This window comes from Wyeomyia smithii, chromosome 2, assembly GCF_029784165.1.
Source record: "Wyeomyia smithii strain HCP4-BCI-WySm-NY-G18 chromosome 2, ASM2978416v1, whole genome shotgun sequence".
Lineage (NCBI taxonomy): Eukaryota > Metazoa > Arthropoda > Insecta > Diptera > Culicidae > Wyeomyia > Wyeomyia smithii.
In genome coordinates, this window is record NC_073695.1 from 192,174,497 (window position 1) to 192,200,725 (window position 26,229).

Below are 26,229 nucleotides of genomic sequence, written 5' to 3' on the forward strand. Positions count from 1 at the left end.
TATCGCGATGTTACTTCGGTAAACTTCGGTTTCTGAGCCATAGACCATCGCACGGTGACGTCACGCATTTGAATTTGACAGCTACTGGTAACTTTGTTTACCTTCGGGCGATGCAATTTTGCTCTTAATTATAGCAGATCGGTTCAATTTTGATCCAAATGCTCTTTAAATGTTGTACGTGAGGTGCTAGTACACTAAGAACAATTATAAAAGAAGCAGCATTTCCACTACGCACACGATTGTTCCACCAGAAAAAAGAACAAAGTCCAAAATGTAAACAAAGTTACCACTAGCTGTCAGAAAAGTGAGGTTAAAGAGATTCGGTGAGATGGTCTATACCTTCTAGTGCGCTCTGAAAATCGTTGTTCATTTTCCGTTGTCTTGTTCATTTTTTTCCAGAACAAATTCATATGAATATGCAAACTAGTTCCAACCACGATAAAAACTGGTGGAGAGTTACGTAAATATGAAATTTTAATTCTTCGTCTAATACGAGTATAGCATAAATAAACATCTCAAAAACATGATAGAAGCAAAGCTATTCAGGGGAGGATTGTACAAAACGCACCAGTTAAGCATTTGCGCGATTTACAGCGCTTTATATCATTTTCAAGCGACATTGAACGTGTAGCATGATTGTTGGATCTATAACATATATTGTTTATGACGAAGTTAATTCTAAAATACTCGATTTCAATATTTTTCTAGGTAAAATTTACCATTTCCATCAAACAATTCCGTGACCGAGACGCACCACAACAAAGGCCAATATGCTCCAAAGCAGAAGGCTTACATGCCACTAGCAGAAATCAGCACGCGAAGTGAGAAGTTCTTGAAGTTTTAGAAATAAAATCATAAGCAATCAAGCTTTTTACGCACCATAATGGCGGACGCTATAATTAAAAATTCGTAATATGTTACCTACCCTTTTGACAACTCTGCTTACGTCAGTTTGACTCTTCATGTATTTCACAAGAAAAACAATAAATTTGGCAACATTTGTGTTGCTAAAACTCCAGAAATCACGAAACTGACGTAAGCAGAGAGGTTCACAAACTACGAAACGCATTACAGCACCCGCCATTCTGGTGCGTAAAAAGCTGGATAGAACGTGCCCTAAGTTGTCAAGCAATCTCGTGCAAAAACTTCTCGAAGCATTCTGCCTCAATTTAAATTTTGGTCGTTTTTAGGTGAAGGTTGATGAAAGTTAGTGAAATAAATTGAAAAATTCATAGTATTATAAATTCCAAAAGTATGGAGGTTAGGGCAACCACAGTTTTTTGTATTATTTACAAGTCATAAAAGCTTATATAAAATTCATAAATAATTACATGCTGGACATTTTACAGTTTTTAAAGTATTTTAGTCATTATGGCACCTTTTTTATATGAGAACTGTAGAAAAGCTGGGTTTTTATGAAAAAAGCTAGGAAATTCGTCAAGGCCACATGTGTGAGTATTTTCAGGACTTCATAGCATCGGCCATCTTATTCAACTGGTGCGTCTTGTCCGGTTCTCCCCTACACACTAAAACTCAAAATAAATACGAACATTCGCAGAGTATTTTGATTTTTTTCTTTATTTTTCTAAGTTTAATTGAAAATAAAGAAAAAGAAAACAATTACAAACAATTTTCAATAAGGTACCCCTCTTAGTATTACTGTATGGATTATGCACTGCGATCAATAAATGATCTCGTAAGATATAGCACGGGTGTCTACTGTATTTCGCAGTTCTATTACACTAGTAAACACAGTTAGGGTGCTCCTAGCAAAGATTCCTTTTTCAGACACCGCAATGAGTTTTCCCATAAGCCAACGCAGAATTTTGACGACCTTCCTCATTCACTAAAGTTTCCAAAGTTCCAAGGAATGATTGAAAAGCTATAATGTTTTAGGGCAACTTTTTTTTTATTTTTTTTAATAGGGGGGGGGGGAATGTTTGTAATGATTTATTTATGTACTAATATCTAATCAGAATTAGTATTGTGTGTTCTGCCACAAATGGTGACATATCAACACTATTATATATATTTGTACGCTTTTTTATTTTATTGAATGTTATTAGCTTCCGCAGTTAGGTTAATGTAATTGTAGGAAAATTATCAAACCTACTTGTCAAGGAAAAAAAGGAATCAAACAAAACTTAAAATAAACTCAAAACTATCTTACTGACTATAAAGTGAGCTAATCGTTGCAATTGAGGATTGCAACGATTTTTGTCGGAATTTGTTGATAATTTGGCTTGACATATTTTCTAATGTTTCTACATTAGTGAGCCTATGTAGCTCGCCTATGTAGCAGGGAGGACGCTTCAAAATAATTTTCAAAAGTTTATCCTGAATCCTTTGAAGTGTCTTCTTCCTGGTTACACAAAAACTTGTCCAGATGGGAACTGCATATAACATTGCTGGCCTAAAAATTTGTTTGTAAATTAACAGTTTATTCTTGAGACAAAGTCTAGAATTCCTGTTGATAAGAGGATATAAACATTTGATATACTTATTGCACTTTGACTGGATATTTTCAATGTGCTACTTGAAAGTGAGATTCTTATCATAAATTAGCCCTAAATATTTAACTTGATCAGACCTATTTAAGACCACACCGTTCATCTTGAAAAAAAAAATGAAACTCTTGGTTTATGAGGGAAAATAATTAACTGTATTTTAGAAGCATTAGGGGAAATCTTCCATTTCTGCAAGTATGAAGAAAATATATCTAAACCTTTTTGTAGCCGACTGCATATAACACGAAGGCTTTTTCCTTTAGCGGAAATGCTTGTATCGTCACAAAACAGAGATTTCTCACAACCTGGTAGTAAATCAGAAGTAAAAATGTTATATAAGATTGGGCCCAAGATACTCCCCTGAGGCACACCAGCTCTAACAGGCAATCTATTAGATTTACCATTTAGATAGTTAACCTGGAGAGTGCGGTCAGTTAAATAACTTTGTATAATTTTAGTGAGGTAAAGCGGAAAACTGATATTTGACATTTTAGCTATTAAACCTTTACTGTCGAATGCCTTTTCTATATCTAGAAGAGCAGCTCCAGTCGAATGGCCTTCAGATTCATTAGTTCGAATCATATTTGTTACTCTAAGTAACTGATGAGTAGTGGAATGCCCATGGCGAAAACCAAACTGCTCATTTGCGAAAATTGAGTTCTCATTAATATGTGTTATCATTCTATTAAGAATAATTGTTTCAAAAAGTTTTCTAATAGAGGAAAGTAAACTAATTGGTCGATAACTTTATACCTCAGCTGGATTCTTTTCGGGTTTTAAAATTGGAGTGACTTTGGCATTTTTCCATTTCGTAGGAAAATGTGCTAGTGCAAAGCATCTGTTAAAAATTTTTACCAAGAAATTTTAAGAGTTTTCGGAAAGTCTTTTGATGAGGATATAGAAAATCCCATCATCTCCTGGTGCTTTCATGTTTTTGAATTTTTTGAGAAAAGTTCGCACCTCATTCAAGTTTGTTTCCAATACCACTTCAGAAAGAAATTCTTGGGTGGTGATCTGATCACACTTTTGGCTCACTTCATTTTCAATAGGACTTACTACGTTCAAATTGGAGTTATGAACACTCTCAAACTGCTGAGCAAGTTTTTGAGATTTTTGTTCATTCGTTAGAAAAATGCAATCACCATCTTTAAGGACTGTAATGGGCTTCGAAGGTTTCTTAGGAACCTTCGAAAGCTTCCAGAAAGGTTTTGAATAAGGTTTTAGTTGTTCAACTTCATGAAATTCTCATTTCGCAAGAGAGTGAATCTATGTTTAATTTCCTTTTGTAATTCTTCAAAAATAATTTTCAAAGCAGGATCACGAGACTTTGGTATTGACGTCTCCGTATGTTGAAGTTCACTGTCAATAATTGGTGCATTAAATTTCACTCGAGCCTTAGGAACTGATAAATTCCGGGCATTGAGAATTAAGCTGCTAAAATTATCTAATGCTCTGTCAATGTCAGCACTATTTTATAAAATAATATCATCATTCAAATTCTCTTCGATCGTAGAACGATATCTATCCCAATTAGTCTTGTGGTAATTTAACACAGATCTAGTGGGATTTAAAATAGTTTCATGGGAAATAGAAAATGTTATGGGAAGATGATCAGAATTAAAGTCAGCATGAGTTAATAAATCACTGCATGAATGACTTTGATTTGTTAGTACCAAATCAATTGTAGATGGATTCCTAATAGAGGAATAACATGTAGGACCATTTGGAAATAAAACTGAATAAAATCCAGCCGAGCAATCATTAAACAAAAAATTTGTCCATTGGAATTGCTTTGAGCATTATTCCAAGATCGATGTTTCGCATTAAAATCACCGATGATTAAAAATTTAGATTTGTTTCTTATGAGTTTTTGCAAATCTTCCTTGAAAAAATTTTTTCGCTCACCAGTGCATTGAAAAGGCAAATACACTACAGCTATAAATAAAATGCCAATACTTGTTTCAATTTCATTTCCCAAACTCTCGATAACTTTGGTTTCAAGATGGGGTAAGACACGGTGTTTTTTTTTTTTTTTGATGTAGAATACGTCTTACGGTAACATATACAGGGACCCAACTTCAAAACAGGGACCCAATTTCAAAACCGAAAACATCGAGAGCGTCACGAAAATTGTCCAATTTCAAACGTTTTAAACTCAGTCAGTTTCCAACCGATTTCTGTCATTTTTTGCAGCAATCGATTGGAAAATCATTTGAGCACCCGTCCAAATGCAGAAAATTGTAATCTGATTGTTCGAACTATTGTACTATTGAAAATTGTTGAACATTGCCGAAACGCAAATGTCGACTTTTGATTGGTCGCTCGCTGCCTTTCCCTAGAAAGGACGACAGAATGGAGTACCTAGTTAGCCGAGAATGCACTCTTTGGGCTATATAAGAGACTGTTTCTCCTCAAGCAAATCAGTTTACTAGCAGCAGGCAGCAGTAGCGGACACCGATGGCAGTAGGCGAAGGCAGCGTGGATCAACAGCGGGTAACAGCGGCGGGGGTAGTGGTTAGTTGCAGTTCCTACCTCTTTCAGTTCGGCTTCCCTTCGATCTGAGTTGGACCCCACCAGCGGTAATCCAATTCGGATGTCGTGGGGTGAATACAACCCGAAACTGAAAGAGACTCGCACCGCCAGGCTTGCTATATAGCGTGTGGCTAGCGTGCGTGGCTTGCTATATAGCGTGTGTGGCTGCTATATAGCGTGAGTGGCTAGCGTGCGTGACTTGCTATAAAGCGTGTGTGACTAGCGTGCGTGGTTTGCCAGCGTGTGCATGTCTAGCGTGTCTGTGCATGTTTATAGCGTGTGTGGCTTGCTATATAGCGTGTGTGGCTAGTAGTATAGCGATTAAAATTATCATTTATAATTGCAAATAAATCACTTCATGTTGAAATTAATTTTCACTGTGAATGATTCGAAACTAAAAAAAAAATTTGCCATGTTGAAAAAAAAATTATTCAGTTGTCACTAAATGGCCTAAAAGTCTTACTATTTGCAGCAATCAGTTGTAAAATTATCTACGCTATCGTAAAATGCAGAAAATTGTAATTTGAACTGTTTTACTATAAATGGGGAATGCACTATTTGCCCTCGTCTATAGCCTCTTCGCAGCCACTGCCTAAATTAAGATATCTTAGTGCAACTTGATACAAAAGACAGCCTCAAAACAATTCAATATCATTCTCGTTCTGAATACGGTAGCGAGAGAAACCGCAAAGCTGCACACTTCTTCTGCTGTTGCTCATTGTCGTTACCGGTGCCGACTATAGAGGTAAAAGTCATCTGGAGCAGAGAGACCATCAAATTAATTAACCCCAATTGAGTGTATTCCCAAACCTATTCCAATAAATACATTGACATGAGACAGGCTGTCGTATTCTACGTTAACTCTGCGGTCGTGTCTTATAAACAACCTCTTCAACTTTTTTATTAGGTCAACTTCATTTTCCTCTCTTGTCGACCAGTGTTATTAGCAATATCACTAAGTTACATGCTTATTAGATATGGTCATATCTAATATTTTTTAAAGCACCCGACCCGAACCCGAATCTGACTTTCGAATTTTTTTTCGAGGTTCGATTTTTTATACTAATTTGAGTCTGATCCAAAATTTTGAACTTCGACTGGTATTGAAATATTAGTGATGTCTACAGTTAATATTAGCCATCATTATATTATTATTATTAGCTAGTTTGAGATGGTCAAGTTTCGGGCTTTCAAACCCACGTCTGACTAACCCGAATTACCGGCAAAATCCTAACCCGGCAGATTTGTGAGTTTCGGATTTGAATCCGACCAACTTTAATGCTTATATTACTGTATCCGTACTTGTTTTTTATCCCTCCTAACGAAACTGGTTGTATCAAAGTTTAATAGCACTTTTTGGCTGTATTGAACACTGCAAAACTTTGATAAAACCAACATTGTTACTAGAGTCAGCGCTGCGAACTTTCATTGTTATGGAAGGATTGTCAGTTGAAATAGAAATTTTTAAATATCAAGTTTCAACAAACGAGCTGAAAATGAAAGAGCCTATCAGCTCCAATCAGTTGACAGTGATTATTGGCTAGCAGCGTTTCTATGATTTCGCACACGCTGTGTTGCTTTAACGATGTTTATGCGGTTGAGAATGTAGATGTTTATATAGTTCGTCGACTTCATGCAATGAATTGGCTCAAATCAAATAATTTCGAGATTAAATCGGTCATCTCATTTCTTTCAATGACCGAACTTTCATTGAAAATTGACACCGCTGACACTGTAGGTCGTTTCAACTTGAGATAGTGAAAATGCGGTTTTTGTCATTTTCGTTTGCGGTGTCGAAAATTTGCAGACCTGACTAGGGAACTGCTCCGAGCTAAATCTGATCGGCAATTATAATTTATAATTTTCTACTACAACTAAATGTCTGACCAGTTCTATTGTAAGAGGAACTTAGTTTTGCCAAGAGCTAGTTTCATCGAGGTCTTGTAGAATTCAACGTGAAGGAAGAGGTAGTGGGGGTAGCTTGAGATTAAACCCATGCTTTAAAAAGTCCATATTCCATCCAATAGTGTGAAAATAATATTTTTTAACCTTATCCGAAGTTTTAAGGATGTCATGATTTCAAAGCTTTTCAGCTTCTTCCCCACTTTCTCACTGAGTCCCAGTACATAAAGGTGCGACACATATGAACAAACTCCCTGAAGGTGTGCAAGGCACCGGGACCGGACGGAATCCCGAACCTGGTCATTAAAACGGCCATAAAGGTAGCCCGCGGGTTGTTCAGGGCGGTCATGCAGGAATGCTTAGATGACTGCCTCTTTCCGGATGAGTGGAAGCGACAGAGGCTGGTTCTATTGCCGAAGGCAGGGAAACCATCAGGTGACCCATCGGCATATAGACCAATTTGCCTGCTAGACACAGCGGGCAAGGTGCTTGAGAGGGTAATTCTCAACAGACTTGTGAGATTCACTGAGAGTGAAACCGGTCTGTCAAGTACTCTGCTTCCGTAAGGGTAAGTCCACAGTGGATGCTATTCTTTCCCTCACCAAATACGTCTGTAGCCTACGCGCTTAGGAGTCTCGGAGTGCCGGTGCCACTGTACAAGATTCTGGAAAACTACTTTCAGAGTCGAGTACTAGTCTACAACACACATGAGGGTCAGAAATGCGTCCCGATTACCGCAGGAGTATCGCAAGGTTCCATCCTGGGTCCGGTACTGTGGAATACCATGTATGACGGTGTGCTGAAGCTAAAGCTTCCACAGGGAGCGGTGATTGTGGGCGTCGCAGACGACATAACTCTAGAGGTAGATCGGCGAGGTCGAGTTGGAAGCCGCGCTATCCATACGCGTAGTGGAGAATTGGATGCAATCCTGGAAACTGGAGTTGGCGCATCACAAAACGAAGGTCACCGTTGTAAACAACCGCAAATCGGAACAGAAGGCGGCGATTAGTGTCGGTGGATGTACTATCGCCTCGAAGCGATCCTTGAAGCTCTTGGAGGTGATGGTCGATGACGAGCTCACGTTCGGGAGCCACATCGACTACGCCTGTAAGAAAGCTTCCGCGACTATAGTGGCATTATCGCGCATGATATCGAATAGCTCGGCAGTATTTAGCAGCAGGCGTAAGCTGCTAGCTAGCATGGCAACGTCCATACTCAGGTAGTTACCGCGGTTAACTGGAAAGCACCTACAGGCTCATGTCGCTGAGGGTCGCATGCGCGTATCGAACCGTGTCATACGAGGCAATATGCGTCCTGGCTGGCATGATGCCTATCAGCATCACTGTCAAAGAAGACGTAGAGTGCTTCGACCAACGTGACACGAGAGGTAACGTTTGCGGTAAAAAAAATGGACAAAAATTGCTTATTTTTCATGGATTTACATTTAATCGCACTGACGAAACTACTCATGCATCATCAATCATAGTAACCCATGAGTTAGCAAAAAAAAAATTGATAGCTCTATCAGTCAAACTTCAACCGTGATGGCGAAAAAAGTGAAGCTATTCCGTTCAGAAGTGTGCGCGTTCAAAAAACGGTACCCCACTGCGTCAAAAACGGACACTATTAGACAACGATCAGAGCATTGAAAGAAAGCCCGGTTCCGGATGGCTAACGACCCTGAGCGACAAGAAGTTTCAAAGGATGCCGAAGAGGAAGACCGAGGGAAAAGTGGCTAAATCGCTGCGTGCACTTGGCCGGGAGGTTGGTGCATGCGGAAAACAGTGAAAAAGTACTGGAAAACATGCACATGTCAGGAAGCGGCAGTTCCGTTCACTGGTCTCGGAGCTGCAGGCAATGACGCAGCGACAGCGGTTGAATAAGATGGTCGAGTCGATTTTCCCGGCGAATCGCGACGTGGCAGTGGTGATGAACGACGAGGCCTATCTCACCCTGGATGGCAACGACTGGCTGGGTAATTCGTATTTCAGTTCTTCCACGAAGAAAGTGAGCTCCGAGGTGAAATTTATTTCACACGCCAAGTTCTCCATGAAGGTGCTGCTGTGGCTGACAATCAGTGAGAACGGGATTTCAAAGACGCTCTTCTTCCGCTCCGGGCTGGCCGTGAAAGGGGAAATTTATAGTACAAAGTGCCTGCCAGAAGTTGCGTCGTTCATCAAGAAATACCATAAGGGCGGAGACACGGTGTTCTGGCCAGATTTGGCGTCAACCCACTGCTCGAAGCGATTGAAGAGATGGAGCGGCTGAATATCAATGTGGTACCGAAGTCGGCGAATCCGCTCAACGTCCCCCAGCTGCGTCCCATCGAGATGTTCTGGGCAGATTTGAAGCGCAAGATCTATTCTAACAGTTTTGTCGCGAAAACGGAAGAGGAAATAGTAAAAAAAACGAAGAAAGAGCTTAAAAACATGCCTACACGCATATTTTCGTCCGCCATGGTGAATGTTCCGGTTAACTGCCGGAAGGCCGCTTGCAAGGGCGTTGAATTTTTTTGCAAATAAAGCAAAGCATTGGTGCTACATTCCGTTTCGGAACTCGACTTTCTGTTTATTATACACAGTCTTCGCAGCCAACCTTTAAGTGTACAGAACAATTGCGGGGCTAGCGCTACGATCCTACTGACACTAACAGTCTCTCCCGAGCCGAGATTCGAATCTACGACGACTGGCTTGTTAGGCCAGCATCGTACCTCGAGATTAGCTGGGACATCAATTTTTGCAAATAAGATAAAATAGTTACCATTAATGGAAAATTTATCCCACTCAATTATCAGTCTTAGTTTTTTTTTACCATCAACATCTGAAAAAGTCCATTTTTCTACCGCAATGCCTAACGGCGGTACCAGAGGAACAGGGTGCTAGAAAAATGGAGAACCGTCTCAATTGACGGAGACACTGATGCATATTATGACTTTTTCCTTTCATTCAGAATGTCATTTGATGATAGTTTTCTAACACCTTGCGGTGGTCACTCTGGGTCGACAATTTTCCAAACTATACCATGAATTGGTTCTTTGGCTTCCGCTGTTGCTCTTCTTACTGTCGGTCGTTATCAAATTTCATACCACCACACAGAGAAGTTCGTCTTTCTACTGTCCAAATTGAAGATAGATACTGCCAAGCTGGTCTCAAGGTACGATACTGGCCTAACAAGCCAGTTGTCGTAGGTTCGAGTCCTGGCTTGGGGGATGACTGTTAATGTCAGTAGGATCGTGACACGCTATTGTCCTGTTCACTAAACGTTTGGCTATGCGAAGTCTGTGTACAATAAACAGAAGGTCGAGTTCCAAATTGGAACTTAGCACCACCAAGTCTCTGCTGCTTTGCTTTTTATTCTTTTAAAAATTGTTTAGCAACTGATTTAAAAAATTTTTTGCTACATTTGCGTTCATGCTAGTTTGGACTTTTTTGTCTTTAATAAAATAGTAATTAAGGATCAAGTTTAGACAGTTTAAAAACAAATGCACAGAGACAGAAGCTCGTTTTTATACGTCGTTATCTGATAGATATTTGAATTCAATTTCCTTGAAATCAAGTCGAAAGTCTCCCATGGAGAAAAATTCTCGCACTCGAAAAGTAAATCCAACAAAATCCTCTAACACCATCGAGCCATCCAAAACAAACATTTCACCAAAGCGGTTCAGTTTACTTTGGAAACATGTGCTATTCTTCTCAACCCCTAATAAAACTGACTTTACAAAATTAAAATACCCAACAACAATCCGTCTGGGAAAGAGTGAGTGCGAGTATCGTGACTCATTCCGATGAATAGGCAGCAGAAGAAAACAGATGAAATCAAGATGCGTTGCTGGGGCTCATTAGCAAAACGCACTCCATCAAACGAGTTCGAGTGTAACTTGGGCAGTCAGTGCAGAAGTAGAATGTGAAAAATCATTTCCGGGGAATTCTTTCGTTTCGTTATGAATGAAACGCAGATAAAAATGGAACGAGAGATGTTTGTTTTATGCTACTCGGTGTACACACTGGATGCACGCGTAGGTTAGCACACTACCACCAGAAGGCCACTCGGACAATGCTGAGCTGATGCGAGTTGGCTACGTATCGTCGAGTCCCGCGTCCAGTATTCATACTGATTGCATAGTTCAATTAAGGCTGACCTTTTCCTTTCCGCTTTGGTCAACGCTGATATGTTCGAATGGACGCTATGCTATGACTGTCGGTTAAGTGGCGAGCACTCGAAATGTTTTGCAAATTGTGTATGCTTGCGTGCTCTGGACAACTGATTAAGAGGCAATGAGACTTTCTAATGTGTTCTCTTTCTGCTATTACAATTTAACTCTTTACTGAGATTCATCCAAGATTATCTTGCGGATGATGTATGATGAACGATTTATCTTTTGCAATTGATTATGTTTAAGATAGCGTACAATTGAAGACCGTAACTACTTAACTTTTTCTAGAGATTTGTATTTAGATTAGAATTGGTGCTCCCAACGAGTTCTATGAATCCAGATATTAGTTACCTTCTTCGAAGCCCAAGTTGCGATTTGCCCGACAACTAATCCCACCGTGCAAAGAGGATCATCAGCCTTCCCGGCGTTATTATTTATAGTTGTTCGAAATTATGCACGCATATGTTCTCATGCGAACGAAAGAATGAAAAAAGAGCAACTAGATGAGACAGCAACAACACCGGAGATAGCAATCGTCTCAGAAGCCAGAACATATTGGACCAAATGCGGCTGGGCAGATGATACAAATCATATGCCACGGTGAAATTCTCATGACTCATGACATCATACGGCAAACCCACACATGGACTGCACACCGACACCGAGGCTGGATCAGAACGAAACCGATTAGAATAACGCACGATGGCCATGTCGCGGCACGATTGACGCCAGCTTCGAGAACAGTGCCAATTACCGTCAGCTCCAATGAGGACGACCGTCCGACGGTTGAATGATGCTAATTTGTCTACGGCGAATTATCGCCCGTACGTGATTTGATTCGCGGTTGTATTCGGAATCAGTGCAGTGATGCCATGCGGTTCTAACCGAAAGACCTGTGATTTGTGCCCTTTCAATTTGTCAAAATAATCCTTACAAACAACCAGCCAAACATTGTTTCGCACTCCGATCCCCGAGTCAAGATCCCACACACATGGCAAAGAACTCGTAAAGTTATTTGCTCGAGTCAATTTTAATGCTTTCGAACCGATCATGGGGCCATAATTCACTTGACCGGCAAACGAACGTGTGATAGCGACATCGCTTTATGGCTTGCAAAGTGTACTTTAAGGCAATTATTGTTACCCATTGGCGGCCGCTTCGGATTACGCAACCGGTAAAGTGGCGAGGAAAATCACAGCTCTAAAAGATCTACGGGAGAGGTGATTTATGCTTCCGAACAGGTAATCGATCATTCTGCTGGGTTCTGAAAATGGAGAATCGTTTCGTATAGGAAACTTCGAAGGCTTGAGCTGTGTTAGAGGTTGGTTCCGTTCCCAGTAAATTGGTTAATTGGATTTGGTGTCATGCAAATGAATGATGAGTCTAGCAGGAATCGGAGTAATTGTTATGTTATTGCAAAATAGACACTAAAGCTAAGTCACGATTAGTTTTGTTCATGCTTGGTTTCGCTCTTTTGCTCTTTGAATGCTCATTAGGCTATATTTTGTCAAGGAGGCAGAGTGATGTTGAAATTGCTATAGTTCCACAGCCAGAGTTGGTTTTATTATCGTAGGTACCAAAAGAGCCGCGCTTCCGGTTTTACAAGCTTGGTCTACCTTTAACCCTGTATTTATAACAATTTCAAAAATACAATGTTTTGACAAATTGTAGAGATAAAGTATCTCTACAAATGCTTCATATATGACTTGTTCGAATTCTGCCTCCTTGACAAAATACAGCCTAATGAACATTCCAAGAGTAAAAGAGCGAAACTAAGCATGGTTTTGTTCGTTGTTAATCTATATGTTTTTTTACCGATTTGAAGAACCGCCTAACACTCTATAACTGCACTTCATATGTGACGAGTCTTTCGAAATTTCAGTTATACATTAATTAGTCAACACTTAATTCTTGCATCTATGCTAACTTCTTGCTGCTTAGATATAGCCTTTAGTTTAATTTTATTAATGTTCTTCACAACAGGTTTTCAAATACTGCTTATGCATATGGAGAGCTGATATAAAAATCGCCGACGTTATTTAGGCTGTCATACTGACTATGAGAAGTTAATTTAGTGCAGAACCCTGCCTGGAGTGCGAAACATTGTTTTTTTTTTTCAGCCTTAACAGTATCAACAATGCAAATCGAAATGAGGAAAGTTTAAAATTACAATTGCTTCATATGCGTACCCCTTGAAAAGAAAAAAACTGGCTGCATCAGAGAAGTCATTTCTGTTTATTTTACATCGGTCAACACTGTTTTCAATACGAGTTCATGCAATTGGTATTCCCATGTAATGAATACTGCTGCCAGTATAAATGGTATAAATAACACTAGGACGTTGTTCATAGTGAATATCTGAAACATGTTGACTGAAAATTTATAGCAACTGTCAAGCCGAAGTACAATGGAATTTTTCAGTCTTGTTTATAGAATTGAAACAGAAGTTTGTTTACTGTCATACGTTTCGACTGAGTGCAAAATTTTTTACCATTATAGTGTGAGTATGTAAGCATTGCGTGTATTTGCTGGATTTTTGTCTGTCGGCAATGTGTTCAATATTTCTTCGTGTAAGCGTACTGCACTGTACATCACTGTTTTGTAAAATTAAACTAGGACTTTATTACATTTTTATTCTAACAAGATATTTAGTATTACGTGGTATGAGAAAACATTTTCTAGAACTCTTTTAAACCAATTTGAAAATTGCCAAAATATCAAAATAATAAATCACAACAGTCGATCGAAATCAAAAATTTGAATCATATTGTAAACCAATCTTTCATCAGAAACAAGCCTTATCGGCCTGGGTGCACAAACGCGAGCTTAACGAAGAACTACGGATGGTAATTTGTTTTGGCTTAGCTAAGCTGAAGTACTAACATTTCACTGTCGGAGTTGGACTTATTTGTTTATCGGGTACTGAATTTACAGCCAACCATCAGTGAATGGATAATTAACGGACCAGCGCTACAATTCTACTGGTACTAACTTTCGCTATTTGAAGATCAGTACACAGAATAGCAATATAAGATTGCTACGAAGACCGTACACAACCGTACGTGTCAGTAATTAGACGTGAGCTGCTAAAAATTGGAACAGTACGAAAAAAAAACCATCGTTTGTACACAAGATCGTATTCCTAATGGGATTTTGTGCCGTGAGGGCATCATAAATTAGATTTCGAGTATACAAGATAGTTGATAGCTAAACCACCAAACCAAGGTATTTTATACCATCAGCTGTCCACGCTCTTCAGTACAATTTAGCTTCGACACATTCTACCGTGACATACAATGATTTAACTATTCTTTTGGCAGTGGTTACAGAGTACCTGCAGAAGGTCGATAAGCGGATCGAGGATCAAGTTGGAGGTAGCCTGAATGAACAGTGTAGACACATCCACAGTACAATCAGCACCACTGCGGGAGAAGTGTTGGGTACATCTGCGACAGCCACGTCCAATAAGCAACGTCATGTGCAACGGTAGGGAGGGAAACCTGATTGCCGATAGAAAGGAGGTGGCCAGGCGCTGGAAGGAACACTTTAGTGTGCTGTTGAATGGTGAAGAAAACAACGTAGTCGAAAGGAGCAGGTTGGTGATTGAGGATGATGGCAAAGCTGTGGACTCACCATCCATGGACGAGGTTAAGAAAGCAGTGAAGGAGCTGAAGAACTGTAAGGCAGCTAGTAAGGATGGCATTCCAGCCGAACTCTTTAAAGTGGGGAGCGAACAGCTGTATCGTGCTTTACACCGGATCATGCTGAGTGTTTGGTCCGATGAAGAACTACCCTCGGACTGGTTGGAGGGTCTCATATGTCCGATCTACAAAAAAGGCCACCGCCTGGACTGTAGTAATTACCGGGGCATAACCCTTCTCAACAACGTTTGCAAAATTCTCCCCGGTGTTCTGTTCCATAATGCCTCCCAGTTGGCTTCGAGGTACGATGCTGGCCTAACAAACCGGTTGTCATAGTATCGAGTCTTGGCTCGAGAGAGACTGTTAGTGTCAGTAGCCCCGCAATTGTCCTGTACACTTAACAGTTGGCTGCGAAGTCTGTGTATTATAAACAGAAAGTCGAGTTCCGAAGCGGAATGTAGCTCCGAGGTTTTGCTTTTATTCTGTTCCATAGACTGAGGCCTTTGTCAGAGACCTTTGTTGGCGATTACCAATGTGGTTTTCGAGAGGGACGCTCCACTACGCACCAAATGTTCACCCTGCGACAGATCCTCGATAAATTTCGAGAATTCAACTTGCGGACTCACCATCTGTTCATTGACTTTAGGGCAGGGTACGAAACAGTTAGGAGAAATGAGTTATGGCGAATTATGCGCGAACATGGTTTTCCAACAAAACTAATTAGGCTGATACGTGCCACCCTTGAAGGCTCTACATCATGCGTCAGGATAGCCGGTGAGATATCGGACTCCTTCGTGACGTTAGATGGTTTGAAGCAGGGAGACGGGCTGTCAAACTTATTTTGCAAAGAAGCGGCACCATTATTACGAAGTCTCCCTTGCTTCTAGGGTTTTCGGACGATATCGACATCAGACGACATCCATAAACTACGTAACGCAAAAACCCAATTTTTGGACCCCCACTCCCCATATGTAACGAAACTTAACGCCAACAACAACACCCCAAAAAAAATACGTAACGCTTTAGAAAAATTTACTTAATAAACATGCTCGCTTTTGGAGAGTCTCCAGAGATTTTTTGTTACGTAACGCTGATCTTACCTCCCTATGTAACAAATCGTAACACTCAAGGATACTCTCTCACCCCCCTATGGGCGTTACGTAATTTAAGGATGCCTCCTGATTGGTATCAACCGTAGAGCAGTGGACCGCTCAGAAGGAAGCTGCGAGAATGGGGCTCATCCTCGACACTACATGGTGGCTGGTAGAGAGCGTGGTAGTCTGACGAATGTTGATGCTGAGGTGGTGTTAGATGGGGATGCTTTTGAAGTAGTCGACCAATTTATTTACCCGGGTACATTACTGACATGTGACAATGAGGTTAGCCGTGAGATAAAATGGCGGACAGCAGCTGCAAACAGAGCCTTCTACGAATTACGTAACCAGCTGGAGTCCCGCAGTCTGCAAATGCGTACTAAACTTGCACTCTACAAAACACTAATCCTTCCTGTGGCCCTCTACGCCCATGAAGCATGGACGTTGAAAGAAGCCGATCAGCGAGTTCTTGGTGTTTTTGGGCGTAGGATTTTGCGTTCAGTCATGGGCGACAAACTATAAAATGGTGTTTGGCGCAGACACACGAACCATGAAGTGTACCAGGTGTATAAATCGGCGGATATAGTCAAGCGGATGAAACACGGCAGGTTGCAGTGGGCTGGGCATGTGGCTAGAGTGCCGGAAGAACGACCAGCAAAGACTATATTTAGCAGAAATCCCGATAGAGGCCGTCGACTCCGAGGTAGGTCCCGCACTTGTTGGATGTGTGCTGTCGACGAGGATGCCCGCGAAATAGATGTTAGGGGAGATTGGAGGATAGCACTTTAAAACCGAGTGACACGGCCACGTATTCTCGATTCGGCATAGTATCGATAATCGGTCTGTCGCCGTAAAAGTAAAAGTAAAGTAAAATAAGTAACAATTCTTATGGCATAAATTTTACTCTAGCCTAAAAATTCAATATTATTACAGATTTGAAAAGTATACAAAATTTCCTATAAAAACAATGTAGAAGAACTTTATTTGCTTTGTTTATATCACTTTGGGAAATAATAATGTAGCCTGATGATACAAGATGCGAGAAATTAAGGTGTTGGGCCTTTTCTTCTAAAAGTCAAAAACTTTGCTCTTTTGGAAATTTTATAACGATTTCATCTTCCATGATCTGATAACAAATTCAAAAAGTCAACTTTGCTTGTGAATGATTCCTTATTGTGCGCTCATTGTGTTCAATCAAAGATTACTAAAACAAGATAACTGACTCTTACAGTATGCAACGAACACGATTGTCACTGCAAGTGAACGAAAGTCGAACTAATTTATATACTGGTGATTTGATGATGACGGCATGGTGGCGAAAGGTGAAGCAATATTTTTCAAATCTTTGTATGGTCCACGTTGCGGCCTCCTAAGCTTCAATATCCTTATACGGTGCTGCCATCTAGTCTTCATTTTCGGATTACGCACGATAAATCGATTTTGGTAATAACCAGTTTTATGCGCATTTAAATCATCAGATGGCAGCACTAACCGTTGTAAAGGTGTCGTGAGCAAAATGTACGAAAAAACTGGAAGTCAGTTATCTTATTCTAGTCACTTTGGTTCAATGTATGGGAATGCAGAACAAAACTCAACTCTGAAGATTTTCAGTGAAAGAATGTAAGTTGTGATTAGAGTAACTATTTTCATGAGTGACGTATGTGTTGTAAAAAAAATCGCAAAAGTGTCTCATTTGACAAAAAAACTAAATTTATTTATCTTTGTTTTTTTTTTTCAAATGCTGGCTGAACACATTGGCATTTTTTGTCAAACACTTTATAAACAATGTGAAAAAGTCTGGCCTAGATTTAAGGGGCGGCGAAGGGGGCAAATGCCCCGGGCCTTCCGACACAAGGGGCCCCCCGAGTCCTAGGCCTGACGTGACAGACATAGTGTAGAGTGGTCTGCAAATACACGACGAATCGGCTATAGGATATGATCAGAGTCAAAGGACAAATCCTTTCAAATGATTGGTTTTATCGGAATGACAACATCCTCGATTTTTGGATTCCGCACATACCCGCATTAGGTGGTATTCAGCCTTAGAATTCAAAATGGTGTCCAGGGTCAGGCTGCTTCTCAGAAGTTGCCATCTTACAATTCAAAATGGTGTTTGAGGTCAATTTTTAACTCCTTGCATCATTCTGGTTCCATGGATACTCATGGGTGGTAATTGGTCACTTTGGGCTGTCGCCATCTTCGATTTTAAAACGGCATTGGGAAACAATTTCGGGCTCCTGAGCGTCATTTTGGTTTAAGAAACATCCATATAGGCTGTTATTTTGTGATTTTGGGATTTTGTTCAGAAACCGGAAGTTGCCATCTTGCAACTCATAATTGTGTCTGCGGTCAATTTTTAGCTCCTTGCATCATTCTGGTTCCAGGGAAACTCATATTGGGTGGTATTTGGTAACTTTAGGCTGTTTTCCAGAAACCGTCATCTTGGACTTCAAAATGACATGTGAAATCAATTTCTGACCTCCAAACCAAAAACCAAATAAAATGGTTTTTGGTCATTATCGGCTGTTTTCCAGATACCGGAAGTCGCCATCGTCGAATTCAAAATGATGTCTGATTTTTCCATCTTAAATTAAACAATGGCGTCTGGAGTCGATTTCTGGCTTCTGTGCATCGACCCGATCATTTTAGGCTGTTTTTCGGGAGACCTGCTTGAAATATCTGTTTAGTTTGTTAGGAAACCTCCAACCCAGAAGTGGGGTGGAGAGGTGTCGAACCACCATGAAAATAATTTTTGCTCCCAAAAACTTCCACAGGCAAAATTTGGTTCCATTTACTTGATTATTTCTCGAGATGTGCAGAAATTTTTGTTTCATTTGTGTGAAACCCCTTCCTTACAGAATAAGGAGGGGTGTCGAAAGATTATGGATATGTTTGTTACCCCTAAAAATATTCACCTGCCAAATTTGGTTCGATTTATTTGGTTAGTTTTCGAGATGTGCAGAAATTTGTGTTTCATTTGTTTGGAACCCCTCCCTCACAGAAAAGGGAGGGGTGTCGAACCATTATGGAAATATTTGTTACCTCTAAAAACAGTCACATGTCAAATTTGGTTGTATTCGGTTGATTGGTTCTCGAGCTGTGCGAAATTTGTGTTTCATTTGTATGGAACCCCAGTTGTATGGAGGGGTGTCAAACCGTTAGGGATATATTTGTTACCCTTGAAAACATCCGCCTGCCGCCTGGGTTAGTTCTTGAGATGTGCAGAATGTTGTGTTCCATTTGTATGGAACCCCTCCCTTCCAGAAGATGAAAGGGTGTCGGCATGAAATTTTGTATATGGGGGTTTTAGGGGCCGAGAAAGGAGACTAAGATAGTTCGAAACCCCTCCCTCTTCTGGAAGGGAGGGGTTCCATACAAACGAAATACAAATTTCTGCACATCTCGAGAACTAACCAACTAAATGGAATCAAATATGGGAGGTATATGTTTTCAGGGGTAACAAATATGTCCATAATAGTTTGACACCCCTTCCTCTTTTGGAAGAGAGGGCTCATACAAATGAAACTCAAATTTCTTCACAACTCAAGAACTTATCGAGTTTATGAAACCAAATTTGGCATGTGGAGCAAAAAATATTTTAATGATGGTTCGCACCCCTCCCACTTCTGGATGAGAGGGCTCTTATACAAATCAAACATAAATTGCTATGGTGGTTTGACACTCCTCCAAAATCTGAAGAGAAGGGGGGTTTCCCATATAAATCAAACAGATTTTTCAACCAGATTTTCCGGAAAAAAGCCTAAAATGATCGGGTCGATGGACAGGAGCCAAAACTTGACTCCAGACGACATTTTTAAATTCAAGATGGAAACTTCCGGTTTCTAATATGGGTGTTTGCGGGACCAGAATGACGCCCAGAGGCAAGAAAATATTTCCAAATGGCATTTTTAAATCCAAATTGGCGATTTCCGGTTTCGGAAAACAACATTTTAAATTGTAAAATGACAACTTCCGGTTTCTGTAAAACAGCCAACAAATGGCCGATTTTCACTCAATATGATTATATCCGAAACCAGAATAATACACATGAGCTACAATCGACCACAGACACCATTTTGAATTCTAAGATGGCGACTTCCGGTTTTTGGAAAACAGCCGAAAATGATCAAATAACATCCAATATAGGTGTTTCTTATACCAGAATGACGCTCAGGGACCAGAAATTGTTTTCAAATGCCATTTTAAAATCCAAGATGGCGACTTCCGGTTTCTGAAAACATCCTAAGGTGATCAAATACCACCCAATATGAGTATCTGCGGAGCCCGAATGATTTAAGGATGTTAAAATTGACCCCAGACACGTCTTCAAATTGTAAGATGGCAATTTCTGGGAAACAGACTCAATATGGATATTTCAGTTACCAGAAAAAAAAAAACTGGACGTGCGATTTTCTTTCAAAAAACACATTAATTTCAATCAGTTACTCTAGTCTCTAGTTTATTTTTAGTCAAACCTTGCAGACTTGAACTGTGTTTTCATAGTCTCAAGTCAATGGTATTTTCATATGAAAACTTTTCTTTCAGTTGACAAATGTGAAACGTTGATAAAAAAAAACAATTGAATCTATACTTAGGATGGGACTCGTATGCCTTTATTTTCAATATGGGACAGACAAGGTTTGGTATTTTTTCAGTATTTTTTAAGAACAAACTTTCAAATTTCATCAAGGCATACGAAAATTTGAACAAAATTAGATACATTGACAGCATAAACTAAAATTTGCCTAAAAGTTATATGGGACTCTTATACTTTATGGGCAGAATAGTTCGAATAAAAAAAAATTACAATTTTCTGCATTTGGGAGGATTCATAGAAGATTTTCCAATCGATTGCTGCAAGAACGAAGAAAATCCATCGAAAACTAAGCGATTTATTGGCATTTAAAATTGGACATATTTTTCACTTTTTCCGGTTTTAGATTTTAATTTTACATCCCTATGTAGCCGAGTATGTAGCCGAACTTCGCCGAACATAGTTCTACGTCAAAAACACTGACATATTTGCGTTTCACGAAATCGGGAAGGAGTCCAGAGGGGTGGCATCTTTACCAAAACTTAAAGCAACTGTTCGTTTTGAATAATATTTCGGCCCAAATCGGCCGAGACAGAGCTGAGAACGACAATTTTCAAAAAAAAAAATTCCGTTCCGGGTCTTTACGGGTTAATAATATTCAGCAGCTGATTACTATACCGATGTTCGTTCAATAACTTTTTATTAATTTAAAAAAAACCGGTTCAAGATAATCTCTAGGACTGATTTCTTTCACACAAAAAGTGTGCTTATCGATTCTTTTATTTCTGAGAACAACTACACCCAATTCTGGTTTACCTCGAAAACTTATCAACTCAAGGCAACTCATATGTCACACACACTTCAGTTATTACCTTCTATCGATTGGTATCGGAATTCTCCGAAGTCATTATGACAACAAGACAATCGCACTCGGACGTTTTTTTTTTCTTCGCTCGCCCCGAATTTCGTCCACACCGGTGGTCGCGGCGATTATCTGCCGCACGGTAGCCCTCCTGATAAAGAAATTAATATTATTACCGCCACTCACGCACTCAATGTCAAGCGCGCCTCAAGTTCACGTCAATTAATTAAGCGCCTATCCCAGAATTCCTCCTTCGCTCGGTTTGGTTGCGTTCGAGCGTGGTGCCAACCGCACGGATAGGCGAGGGGACCCGAGTTGGGGTGGCGAGAGTGACGACCGCCATTACGGGTTGGCCAACACATGTCAGCTGAAATTTAATAGGTTTACTTTCCACTTCAGAGGGCACCCATCCATCCAGCTTGTGGACAAAACGGTGTCAGGGTTGAAGCGGAAGCGCGAATCCGTTGCTGTGTAATGCGAAGGTAACAGAGAAGCACCTATGCCTAGGGTCGGTAGTCGTAGCAGACGGAGCTATTTGCAGACTTCTTTGTTTGTTGCGATGAGCCAAGCCTCCTTCCGCAAGTCTCGTGGTCGTACAAAAAAAAATGCATCCGCACCTACGCACCCCTACCTGAATCGGTTCTCTATTGTCAACAGCGACTTAAGGCCAAATTAGGCACCCGTTCGGTAGAAGTTTATGGTTCAACGGCGCTCGTACTCTTAGATCATCGATCGATTGTTTTTAACGATACGTTTATGACGGTTAGTTATGCGTTCATATCCTCACATTGTCAACCGGGAGTGACAAACGATTAAATGACGTTCCAATGGTAACTGCGCTTCCCTCGATGTCATTCATTCCCTCGCACTCGGGCATCGTGGAGCATTGCAGCAACGTCGATCGCAAGGGGCGATGAATTATGCGTGTCTTGTATTTTTAATTAACTCTTACCGACTGCTGTTTCTCACTGACTGTCAATTTGTGAACGAAGCTCCGTTCGATCCTGGTGATTCTTGCTCGATGGAAAGTAAAAGATCGAACTAATGAAAATCAATCACCTTGTAGAGAGACAAACAACAACCTCATCAATTCCGACTGCCACTTTATGCTGACAAAGGCGAAACAGGCGTCCACACGTGCTATTAGTGGTGAGATTTCATTACATAAATCTGAGTAGAGTTCATCCTGTCGAGCAGCTAAAATATTACGGTTTCCTGCGCTGCACTAAGTTAATTGAACAGCACGAGAGTGAAGACGAGTAAGTCACAAATGTTTTATCGTGACACGAGCGGATCCTAATCAGACATGCAGACCCCCGATTGAAGGTTTCCTGTACTGTTCGTTGTGCGGGTCGTGAAATTCAACCACACAAGCCATGCATTATTATGCCCTTTGCAACAGGAAGCGGAATGTATTAGCATAAAATTTCCAAAAACATAATACATAACGCACGGTGAAGAAAAAGAAGAAAAGTGTATTCATTTACATTTATTCACGCCGATCGATTTCGTAACGAGACGACGACAAAAAAATTTCGTGCCCGGCATGATTGATGGGTTCCGAAAGGTGACGAAATTGAACCGGACACCATTCTGGGGACTACGTGGCACGCCGATTAGTTTTGGTTACAATACACGTGTGATTGGGGGAGAATAGTTATCGCGGTTATTGGATTGATCGAAGGTTGGCCGCCATGCTGAATACTAATGAAAATTTTAATGACCGCTTTATAGCGAATTTATAGCCCTTTTTTCTAATTTTGGTAAGGTGTGTGTTGTAGCAACAAAAGGTTTTTAAACGTTCTCGAATTCTCAACACCTCTGCAGGACTATAATGTGACTCCATTGTCAGATGAGTTATGTGACATAATGATGATCTGAACTCGAGAGGGGGTAAATTTCTGGATGTATGAAACGAAATGTAAATGAAAACTTCATCAGGTAAATTTTTTTTTAACAGAGATTCGTTAGAAGTTTTCTTCTTAAAGTTGATATTCTGAAGTATGTAACTAAATATCCTGGTTATGAACTAATAACGACTTGTAGGCTGGCTTCAGATTATTTTTATGGGTTTCTCTCGAGTGTCCAGTACGGCCTCGTGATTGGTCATAAAATTGTAAATGTAAACTTTTACGAGGGGTTCGTGTTTGGATTTCAAAATTAGCTTGTGAAATTCAATTGGGTTAGTCTACCGTATATCCGTCCACCGATCGTTGGCTTACAGAGGTCCTGCGTATAATGTTGTTATCATGAGAATTGTGGGTTTTAAAGGTTTAGTCGTCTTTCCAAATCATCTCGAAAGGTACTTTTTTACTGCTTTACTTCACCGTTATCGATACTCTTGTCAGTTTCACTTCACAAGTTCTACGTTGTGGAGTTAGCATTGCGTTTATTCAACCTAATACTGACACAGTTTCTTTTCAGTAAAGAGGAAATTGTCTGAGTACTGTAAAATTCTATATGGAACATGGATTCATAAAGAGAACTTAGAATGAACTCTAGCTTGAAATTACCTGTTTTCCTTTTGAGCTTAAAAGCATTACATACATTTTTATCATTTTGATAATCGTTTCTAGTTACTGACACGATTGCCTTAATGTACTGTCAGATAAACTGTATCTAAAATCATATTATGTCTTTGTTGTTTTTTAGATTGTGAACATGAATCTGAAAAAAAACAAACGAGGCGTTTTATTGTGCAATTTATTCTGAACGATAGAAATTTTTCACTATGCATGCAGTCTACATTGTTCTACTTGTGACTGAATTAATCGACAGGGTGCGGCAGGAAAAATTTTCTACTTTAAGCAGTAATGTTAACATTTTCGAATTCGAATTTTTATTATGTCTTTTAAGACAAATTAACTGTGATACGAAATAATCGAATAATCCATCGGGTTAAGATCCGGACTGCTAGGACCCAAACTTCATGTTTTCCATCAGTCGCCGTTGGGTTCGATTTGACGCTGCTGTCTACTGTAGAACAGCGTATTGATCCTTAGAGAAGCAAATTTGACTATTGTAAAGATTCCCTCTACGGCCAAATCGCAAGAAATGCCCAGAGATTCCTATACTCAGTGAAAAAGATCTGAGGATATCCACAGGATTGCTCACAGGGTACTGTCTGAGTGAGTACCATCTCAAGAAACTTGGTAAACTTGATGATGATACCCATCACCATTGCGACATCGAAAGAGGAAACCTCGAAATACCTACTCTGCGAGTACTAATAGAACGCAGAATGCCTATCTTCGATAAGGGACTTATAGAAGCTACCGATATTTAGAGCGAAAGTCCTAACTTGGGTAAATGTACAATCTAGCAAGGGCATCAAATCGTTAAATAGTGATGAGACTGGCCGTACGCACATGGAGCAAGCTAGGGAGTACCAGAACAGATAAAATAATGGTCGCAGTGGTTCAGTTTTCAAGAAAAAAAATCAGAATCTTTGGCGTACCTTTTACCAAATTTTTTATTGTTTCAGGGCGAATTTTGCATTGCTTCTACTTTTGACGTCTACGTCTTACTTTAGTAGAATGCTGCGAAAAATATAGCTGAAAAGTGGCGTCTGAAATACATATAGTTCTACTATCACTCAAAGGATTTCGAACAACAAAACTTTTCAAAAGGAACCAAGCAACAATGCGAAATTCTCTCCTATCCCATTCTATTTCGTTAACAGCGTCATTATAAAGAAATTTAACGATTGCTTGCCAAAAATCCAAAGATTATATTGATGTCCAGCTTACTATGCAAAGAATACAATGATAAATGTAAAACTAACATTGTTACTAATCAAAGAGAAAGCAAACAAAGAGAGTCTGTCAATTATACTTATATCCTTTTAAAAAGTTACGCGTTAAATATCTTCATTGATAGTTAAAATGCTTTGTGGGCAAATCTAACTGATGCAACGATCAGTCCCTTCATTCACATATAACAGAGCGTCCTATTCTCAAAGGTCTGATATTGTAGAAACACCATTGTTTACTTGGAAATGAAAAGCTGTAGGGTGTTGTATCATGATCGGACCAGCCAAAAAATGTATTATTATCGGACCATTTTTTTATATGCGAGATTTCTCAACTATCGAAAAACTATATCAAATATTTACCCGCACCATCAAAAAACTTCTTCTGTTGATGTTCAGAAGGTTTCATTCAGATTACCTCAATGTACCTTAAACTTTGATTCAGTTTTGATAAGTATGAAATAATGCCTTTTATTCTTTCAAACAACTTTATCAAATAGATGCGATAACTGCGATAAAATGACAGATAGTGCTTTCGTGAAGAGAAAGCCAATCTCACTAAATTGAAATCGCATTGTTAGCAGCGCTTTCGCGATATATTTCAATAAACAGTTGAAATGCTATGAAAATATAACTTTTTGAAGAGAACGGTTGGTTTAAAGTTAAAGGAAAAATTAAACAAACAAAGTAAAGCTTCTGAGTGCTTTAACGGATTGGACACCAATTATTTTTCAATCAATACACACACTATTTTAACCATTTAGTGAGAAAATTTGGCTCTCGATGGTAAAATGTTAATAAACGTTTTATATTTTGAGTGGAATTTATCTTTTATCTATACCTATATAAATGCAGTCCGGTCTGTCTGTCTGTCTGATCCATATAGGCTCGGAAACAACCGAACCGATCGACGTGAAAATTTGTATGTAGGGGTTTTAGGGACCGAGAAAGGTTCCTATGATGGTTTGAGACCCCTTTCTCTTCTGGAAGGGAGGGGTTCCATACAAATGAAACACAAATTTCTGCACATCTCGAGAACTAACCAAGTAAATAGAACCAAATTTGGAAGGTGGATGTTTTTAGGGGTAACAAATATATCCATAATGGTTTGACACCCCACCCTCTTCTTTAAGGGAGGGGTCCCATACAATGAAGCTCAAATTTCGCAAAATCCGCAGCTCGAGAACCAATCAAGCAAATATAACCAAATTAGGCAAGTAACTATTTTTAGGTGTAACAAACATGTCCATAAT

At 39.8% G+C, this 26,229-nt stretch overlaps 1 protein-coding gene across 1 annotated transcript in view; it reads left to right on the forward strand.

The window, feature by feature from the left end:
- LOC129725526 (matrix metalloproteinase-2) overlaps window positions 1-26,229 on the forward strand; it is a 712,775-nt gene that overhangs the window by 1,702 nt on the left and 684,844 nt on the right. The gene's annotated exons all lie outside the window — the stretch shown is intronic.